Below are 9,179 nucleotides of genomic sequence, written 5' to 3' on the forward strand. Positions count from 1 at the left end.
ACTGAGTAACATTCTGTACATGTATAGAAAAGGCTTCTTTATCAGTAGTTATGTTTCAGAGGAGATGCAGTTTGGGTTTTGTCAAACACTGAGTAAATTGATCTGCTCATCTTTTCCCCCAGTGAAGTTATCTGATATATTTAGTTGGAATGCAATTGATTTAACCTGACAATACCTACTAAGTATCATGTGGAGTTTAGCTTAGTATTTCATAATAAGCAGGTCTTAAACTTTCCAAATGCATTTGAATTTTGGCACTTCATCATAGTGTTTGTTTTTAAACTATAAAAATGGGCTATTTACAGTCTCTGAACATCTTGTTCTCTATTTGTTAGCCAAGGCCTGTGTAAGTAGCTCACCACCCCCATCAAGTGGTAAGAGATGATTAAGTACTGAAATTTTTACTCATTTTGAAACCTATGCTGTCTTCCAACAGTAGGTTCAATTTGTTCTGTGTGAGGTTATGTTGTTTTTCTTTTAAGTAAAAAGAAAAAAATAGGCTTAGACTTATATCAAAAGAGAGATGTGCTAATACAGCTTCCCATCTCCTGGAGAAATTCTTCAGTTATTACTGTTGGAAAGAACGGCCTTTCCCCTCCTCCCTGCTTTTTTTAGAGGGCAAGGGAGAGAGGTAAGGAGAAAGAAACCATGTGTCCAATAGGCTTTGATTTAAATAGCTAAAGTCTTCAGTGCTTTACTGAGGCTTTAAGCAACTTGGTCTAGTGGAAGGTGTCTCTGCCTATGGCGGAAGGGATGAAACTTGGATGATCTTTAAGGTCCCTTTCAACCCAAACCTTTCTATAAATCTGTGATGAGAGATTGACAGATGAGAGCCCTGTCCACACAGCCTTTTACATGAGGCAAAGTAAGCTCTATTCTGAGGGTATGTGATAATTCCTAAGAAAGTTCCTAAATATGCTATTCTCAGGCAGAAGCACGGTTGCTGCTGGAATTAAGACCAGGTAGACGGTGTATTACCTCTGAAATGGAATTTGCAGTCTATAATTGAAACAAAAGCACAGCATGTATTCAGTAAACTTGACATTTCCTGGAAATGCCAGCCTAAATGTACTTGTATGGCATTATGTAGGCTTTTGTTTCTCTGCATGGAAAATGGTCCTGATGGATCAGATGTGACTTCTACCATTTAAGACTCAGTACTGGTTTTTCCTGGAACTACCACTGGAAAGCTGAAAATTTATATTTTGAGCTGACTCCTATTTTAGTGTGCTGGCAGCCATGCGGATATCACTTATAGAAATTTAACTTTCCCAGATGTTGCATGAAAGGTCTGAAGGCTGAAGATAATCTGACAGATTCACTAGATAGGGCTAAATTAATCTAGCACCATATCCAGTCCATCACTGTATTTTCCTTCCAACTCCTCTTGTCTTCTTCCTACAGCCAGTTTTTTTTAAGGGATGGGAAGGAAAATCACATATTACTTTAATTTCCCAAAGGCAAATGCTGACATCAATGCAGCCCTAGTTACCCTAGGCACTCACTGAGACAGCATCACTTTCTGATAGGAGAAAATACTGTATGATTTTGTAAGTTAGAATTCTTTCAGATGGTATTGGGTTCAGAAAAAAGACCATTTACTGTAGGTAAACTTTATGTTTGGTATTTTTAAGTTTCACAAGTGTCAGTGTTGCTCTTTCAGTTTGGTTTCTCTGTATGAAAGAATATGCATGTATGGGACTCGGGCCATTTTAGTAAGGCAGTAATCTCCAAATTTTCCTAGAACAGGTATTTTAACCACAGACATGGTATTTTTGGTAAGATTTGACTTGCTAGATTTTTAAAAAATCTGGTTTAACTTTTAGAATATAGTAATTTCTTTAAAAAACAGAAGAATGCAGAAAGCACACTGTTCAAAAGGTGGTTAGCAGCAGTAGAATTTGTGTCCTTTATAATGAAGGAATATCTTCAGACATCACCACTGTCTCCACAAATAGCAGCAATCCGAAATAGGACAACAGAAATTAAAATAATCGGCATTATTTTCTTAAACGGGGCAACATTAGTGGATTCTTATTTTCCTATAAATAAAATAAATCTGAATCAATTGGCCGGAGTTGGAATATTGAATTTGCTTTTCTTCATCCCCCTGCTCCCATGCTCTGGAGATCCATGACGGTGAATGCCTGCCTGCAGGTGGCAGTAAATTTATGCTGAAGCTACTTGTTGGTAGTTTCGAATTTTCTTTCTGGATCCTGTGAGATTTTTTTTTTCACGGTTTTTCTTAGTTATGGTACAACTACAACTACTGGTTTTAATCCTAATGCATACTAATTAAGGGATATTTGGAAAGAACAGTACTCAGAGTTCTAAAGGAGGATTATCTTCTGCTACTATACTGTGAAAGAAAATCACTATGTAAAGGCTTAGGAAGGAACAGAAATGGATTAGAGTCTATCTAGTTGCCATAGAAACAAAATATGTAATTAAACAAAATTAAATACATCTCTTACACTGATCAAAGTGTTAAGGAAAGGTGGGACAATGCAATGAGTGTTTCAACCTGCAACACCAAACCCAGAAATAAAAAAGAGGCTTCAGGTTTGTTTTTCTAATGCAATTTTCACTTCTTTTGTGCTTAGTTAACTAAAACCAAAAATGCTTTGCTTCCTAGGATAAATCTGTAAAAAAAGAGTGTCAATAATAATCAGCAGTAAGTAATGCAGTGCAAATTTACATCAATACTGTTGCAGGTTAGTAACATTAATATTATCTGATACTAAGAATACAATGAAATGAATCTTAAGCACATATCTTGGAAAAAAGCTAAACAGTATGAACAGTTTAATTACAATTTAAAATAATTTTTAATATATCACTTCAATGTTTCTAATTCTATAAGATTATGCAGACAGTTTCTTACCCTTGCTTTATAGCTAATAAAGACAATTTCTTAACAAAAAATGTGTGTCAAAAGAACTTCATTTTAACTAGATAAGTGCTGTGGATTTAGGATGTTTCAGAGCTTACAGTTAGTGCCAGGAGAGGGCACTTTGAGGTTTCTCTTGAAACACTATTTACTTTTAAAAGAAATTTAAGTAATGTTCTCAGACTTTCTGTTCTTATTCTTCTGCCATAAGATTTCACAACTTAAAGTTCAGAAATGTAGCAGTGATTGTTACTTCTCTTTGTTAGCTTAACCCTGAAGGGGACTACATTCTGCTATTTATAAATTGAGGAGACTTATTTCCATGGTAAAATCTCTTATTTAGCACATCTCAGTGTGTGGCCCTGGGAGGTGGATGGAAATTGGCTGGATTTGTATATCACATGACCAACACTACTCTTAAAAAAAAAAAATTATAGAATTATGGTATATGATTCTTACCTGTATTTCCTTCAGAGTGAAGGAAAAGTCAAAGAAATCCTGTACTCAGTTCAATGTATGACTTCAAATTCAGATGAATATGCCAAAACATGGCTAAAATACCAGAATCTGCCTTATACATCCAATATTGAGCTTGGAAGTACTTTATGTGGCACATCTGCATTTGCTTGCCAGGCTTCTATATGGAATGAATAATTTCTTACAGGCCTGCTGAGGCAGCCTTGATTTAGCACTTATCCCCAGGGCTCTGCACCTTGGGGTGGAAACAAGCTGGAGGAAACACTGAATGGACACAAAGCCATCTCTGCTGCAGAGGCAAAGTGTGTCCAACATCCCTCCTCACTCAAAACTAAAAGGAAAATGGAAAAAAAGGAGAAAAATCATAGAATTTTCTGGGGTAAGATTTTGAGCTCTGCCTGCCTTTTATTCCTCAAGCAGCCAGTTGCCTCATCCTGAGGTGTGTCTGCATGTGTTATGTTTGGCTGTATTTTTACTGATTTCAAAAGCATCTGAAGCATTAGTCCAGCTAACAAACTCTATCTGTGTAAGTATAGTAAAAAAAAAATCCCTCATACCCTAGAAAAGTGCACTGATTTTCTCCCCTTTTTTGGGGGAGGGGGAAGCAGGCTAGGATTAGGTTGGGAATGTTTAAACGCATTTAAATCCTCAGTGTTTTAGGATACCTGCCACTGGTAAGATTTCTGAAGGCACAAATTTTTAGTTTTTCAACAGACAAAGTTGCTTGGACTTTCTCATAACTACAAAGCCTACTGTAACTAATAAACTCTTTAAGTGTTATCAGTTGAAATTTGGTATTCTCTCATAGTAATAAAAAATTGTCACAATTTACCTCTTGCCTTAACAGCATGCTGTGCTCCAACACTGTGCTCTGGATCTGTAAAATACCAAGTTCCTAATTTTCTGTAGCTAACACTACACTGATGTTCTTATACTTACTAATGTTATTACAAATTTCTTGACTCCTAAACCATCTACAACTTCCTAAAGACTGAGTCAACTTAATGTTCTTTTGATACCTGATTTTGCTTTAGCCAATCAAATAATTTCCAGCCTTTCTTATAAAATGAGAGGTAGGGAAGGGCACGTGCCCAAAACCTTGGGAGATCAAAGCTGAAGGCCCTTTTCAGGCCTCTTTTCAACCTGTTTTTCAAGCCTCAAGCAGTTGAGCAGCTCAATCTTTCCTCAGTGTGGCTGCTACCCTGCCAAGTGGCCTGAATACTGAATACTGGTGGTATCCTAGAAAAGGGAAATTTAGGGTGGGCCCAATCCCTGAAACATGGGTTGGTTTGGATTTTTGGTTTTTGTTTATTTTCTGCCTAATCCCACATGGCTTGTTTCTTACATCTGTTGCCAGGTTTTCTGAAGCTGGAGGCAGCCAGCAGAAGGCACTGGGTGCTATCTAGTGGCAAAATTATTCAATATGAAAAAGCCCTACACGGTTTGGTAACCACATACTGAAGTGCTTCCAGGAACCATTAATAATAACATAGGCAACAACTTCAACTAGTGGAAGTGCAAGTCCCTGAGATTTGGTGCTGAGGAGAGTCCCTGCAGGTCTGGGATGCACAGCTTCAGTGCCTGTCCAGAGATAGGTGTGTGTTCGAGTCAGAGATGCTGTAGCCAGCTGCAGGCGATGACTGTGTATGTTTGCTCTTGTCTCAAAATTAAGCAAAGCTTTGCTACTTGGTTCTTCGGTGCTACTGAGATCTTGCCTCTTAATCCCTGTACTCATCTGTCCCCACTTGTAAAATAGCACTTCCTTGAGGGGAAGCCATAAGGTTTAAGATGTTTGACATTGATTTATCAGATTATTTGGTTGTGGGGAACCTTAGAACTAGCAAAAATAGGCAGTTACGTTACACAGAATGTATTTTGAGCACGACACAATAAATAAGTTACTTTGCATTTAAAACTGTGAAGCAGGATCTAGTTTTTAGTCATTCAAAGGATTATTTTATTGGAATGATCCTTGGATTGAAGAACAAGAATAATTATAGGCAAAATCTGTGCATGGTATGTAAACACTAGCTGACCTTTTCAAGTTTTTTACCGTTTTATTATCAAGAATCAAATCACAGATCAGTTTTGTGAGTATATAATTTCTGGTTCCAAAACTCACTTGTGATGAATAGCCTAAAACTCAGCACCTATGGGAAAAGTTGTGAGATTGCGTGGTAAAATATGTTGTTAGTTGCACAACATTTACTAAATTCCCATCTTTGTCCAGGGTCTTTTGTTCTCTGATAGTGTGGTCTTGCTTCTTGTATGACTGGAGTATTCACTATATCTCTAAATTGAAACCAAAGGAAAGCTTTTTGGGTAGGAAAAAAAATTTTGGTTTGGTTTCGTTTTTCTGTTCTTTCCTTTTTCTTTGGTTTTTTTCTTTTTAATTCTTCCAGTGTTTGTATTTTAAATAGTTTGAGATGCATATAAATATTTCTAATGATTAGGCAGTAGTCAGCCAACTCCAGTTTGCCTACAAATGAACATTTTTAATCAGGCTTCATCTGAATGGGGTTCTATCATAAAAATTTCACACACAAACTTGGAGAAAGCTTATTGTTTCTCATTTTAAATAATGCTCATTCTTTGTGGGCTTCTGGCTGGTTGATTGGTTTAGTGGTGGTGGTGGTGGTTTTTTTTCCCTTTCTGGGATATAAATAACCCAGTATTGTTTGAAATTGTATAGAATAATCTTTTTTTCTTGCTATGCGGGATTCAGGGTGTGGGTGGTTTATTTTACACTATAATACAATAAATATTTTTGTCATAGAGGACTGACGATATCCCACTTCTATTTTATGAAGAAGGCTATCACAGCAAGGGCTATCTCCCAATACCTAGTATCAGGCTAATCTCATCTCAGTTTTAACTTTGGAAATATTCAGAACCAGAATGTTAGCAATCACATTTGGTGATAATAATGTGGAAAAATTTTCAACACCACCAGCTTTTGGGATTTGGCATCCCTTCCTTGGAAGGAGCTATTCCAATGTGAGTGGCAAGCCGCTTCCGTAGCTTTAAGGTTAAAACCCCCCAGCCAGGACTGGGCAGCAGAAGCATTCCTGGTGCTTTAAAGGCAAGAAGTGGATGTTGTAGTTGGTGCAAGAGGAGCAGGAATGACATTAGCCTCAGCCCTCAGGTCTCCTCTAACTCCCTCCAAAGGGAACAACAACACAGGCTTTTACTTCCCACCTACAAACTCTCACTTGCTGTAGCAAAGTCTGAATCCCCTTGCTGCTTTGTCTGATGTAATTAAAGCCAATAAAGAACATTTTAGAGTGAAAGGACTGATGGACAAACAGCTGGTATAGCTGTATCAGTCTCATTTGCTTGGAAAACTATACTAACTGTGTATTTAGTATCTAAAATAGTGAGCAAGGAAACCTAAGCCAAGAATAGGGTTTTATTCCTTTTTTTTTTCATAACTTTTATAATGCTTTATGCATTAATTATAAATTTAATCCTAAATACTCATAGTACTGTCTGCTATTTTACAGCTATCCTGTGGTCTGCAGATATGTCAATTCTTTTCTAAACTGATTTTATGGCCATATTTTAGGGTTTTCTGTGCTATCAGCATATTTAGAAATTAGATTTTTATGGTTGGTGCAACCAGTTTTAATATATATAATAGATAATTGTTTTCTTTGTGAGTTTTTTTGAGTGCTGTGAATAATTCTTTAATAAAGCAGAAAAATAAATATGGTTTAGTGATGCTTGACACCAAATGATGGGAATTTGCCTGAGGAGCTGCAGGCCTGTGCTGCACTTTAGCAGCTTATAATCTGCATTTATAGCTTTGCTTTCAGAGCTGCATGTACAGCTTGGCCACAGGACAAATGTTGCCAGTGAGCTGTGATGATGGAGTGTGCAGGCAGCTCCCAGGAGGTACCAGTGATCCCAGCACCTGCGTGTTGTGTCGGTGTCTCTACCTGAAACTGTGGCAACAAGTTCTCCTGTGAATGCTCTTTTTGTTTGACAGTAGAAATGAATAGAAGTGTTTGAGGGAAATCCCATAAAAGCTTAAAAGCCCCAAATGGAGTAGAGATCAGTGCAGCATGCTGAGCAATGATTGGATCCCCATCTGATGCTGTGCAGCTCAGGATTTCCAGTATCTGAAGAGAAGTAAAATCCTTTATACTATCCTCAGCTTTTTAAATGGTATTAGCTCCACTAAGTGGTATTTTAAGTGATAATTCAGAGTGTCTGAGTGCTTCTCTTACTGGGATCATAAGAAACCAGGACCTCTTGGTGCAGAGCAACAGCACACGAATTTTGAGAAAGATATGTAAACCCAAAGGATACGAGTCTGTATTGCTGGTATGACTTGCAGAGGGTAAATGTAAAGAGAAGAGTACTACTCTAGTTGTTTTGAATGCCTGGTATTAAATTCCAGCCATTTAGTTTTTATTTTTCTATGCTGTAGGTAAGTCTGTTGATGTTATTTCAGCTCTGTACATATTAGGTATTCTCAAAATAGGAGGCCTATTCTTTCATACCTGAGAATACTGTGCATGAACTTTGCATTCTTGCAAGGCCTTGCTTACATGGAAGTAGAACTGCAAAGGTATAAAATTGGGTTTTGTAGATGTACAAGTTCTGGAGGATTATGTTTTGGTGTTTAGAAAAGAGGGAGAATAATATGTCATCTCTCTGATTTTATATTTGGAGCTTGTGTACTTCTGTAACACCAAAGCTACTCTTTGTGTTATTGGTAATGTCCCCTCGATGCTGGCAGGTACTGGTGTGAACTGTGGCATAAATCAAAATGTCTGTTGACTTTGTGTAAGATAGAATTTATATTTTAATGCTTTCTATAAGATCTGTGTAGGAAAGCTATAGGCATTTTTTTTCTTAGTGGTGTGCAAATTAAAAGTATGTACTAGTTTTACTTGTGCAAACAGAAAATGTGGAACAATTGAACTAGCTATAAAGGGTGCTCAAGATCACTTCTGTGGATTCAGAAGAGTACAGAGTCCTGCAGTGTGGTAGCCACAGGACCACATTTCCTCTCTTAAATCGATTGCTCTTTGCAGTTTGTCTCTGTCTTGTTAATGCTGGATTAGTGCAATGAGGGAAAGAGGAAGACAGCTCCTCCTGGCTAATGCCAGCTTCAGTGTGCCTCAGAGGACAGCCTGAGGCATCTGAGCTTGGTGATCCTGGGTTGAAGCTAAAGATTTTGGAGGAAGCTGTGAGGGTGCATTTTTAAAAGCTGCATACTAAGTTGGATCCATCTCCTCTTTAAGTTCCTGATTTTGTGAAATGATGGAAGTGTTATGGCAACTTTGTTTAAATTATCGAATAGAAAAAGTGAGAATACACATGCAATTGGTACATTAGCATTTGTCAATTGTCCTTTTAAAAGTATTTATTTTTCAATCTTAAGTTGTGTTCAGTGAATAGCCACATTTAAGCAGCCTCTATCTGCCATTAACTTAATAATATTCATGACCTGTAATGCAAACACAAGCTTTGCTATTTTTGGAATAAATGTGTCTGTGGTCTCCCTTAAGGTAAGAAAGAATAGTGGACTTCTGATATTTTGAACATAAATGGACACTTGATTGTTTGGTTAATGTAAGAAAATCTGATACTGGCACTGTGCAATTTCCTTGAGCTGCAGACAATACCAAAACTTGGTAATTTCTTTGCTGTGCTGTTGCATTATGTAAGTGATATCTACCAGTGTTTGTTGGTAAATCCTCAGATGCTCAGTGCAGTGTAACAGCATTGTTTTAAAGGCAGCTGTAGGGAAAACTAAGAAAAAACCAGGGGTATGTAAGATTTGCATCACTACAGTGACACC

The sequence above is a fragment of the Lonchura striata genome, chromosome 5 (assembly GCF_050655825.1).
Source record: "Lonchura striata isolate lonStrDom1 chromosome 5, ASM5065582v1, whole genome shotgun sequence".
NCBI lineage: Eukaryota > Metazoa > Chordata > Aves > Passeriformes > Estrildidae > Lonchura > Lonchura striata.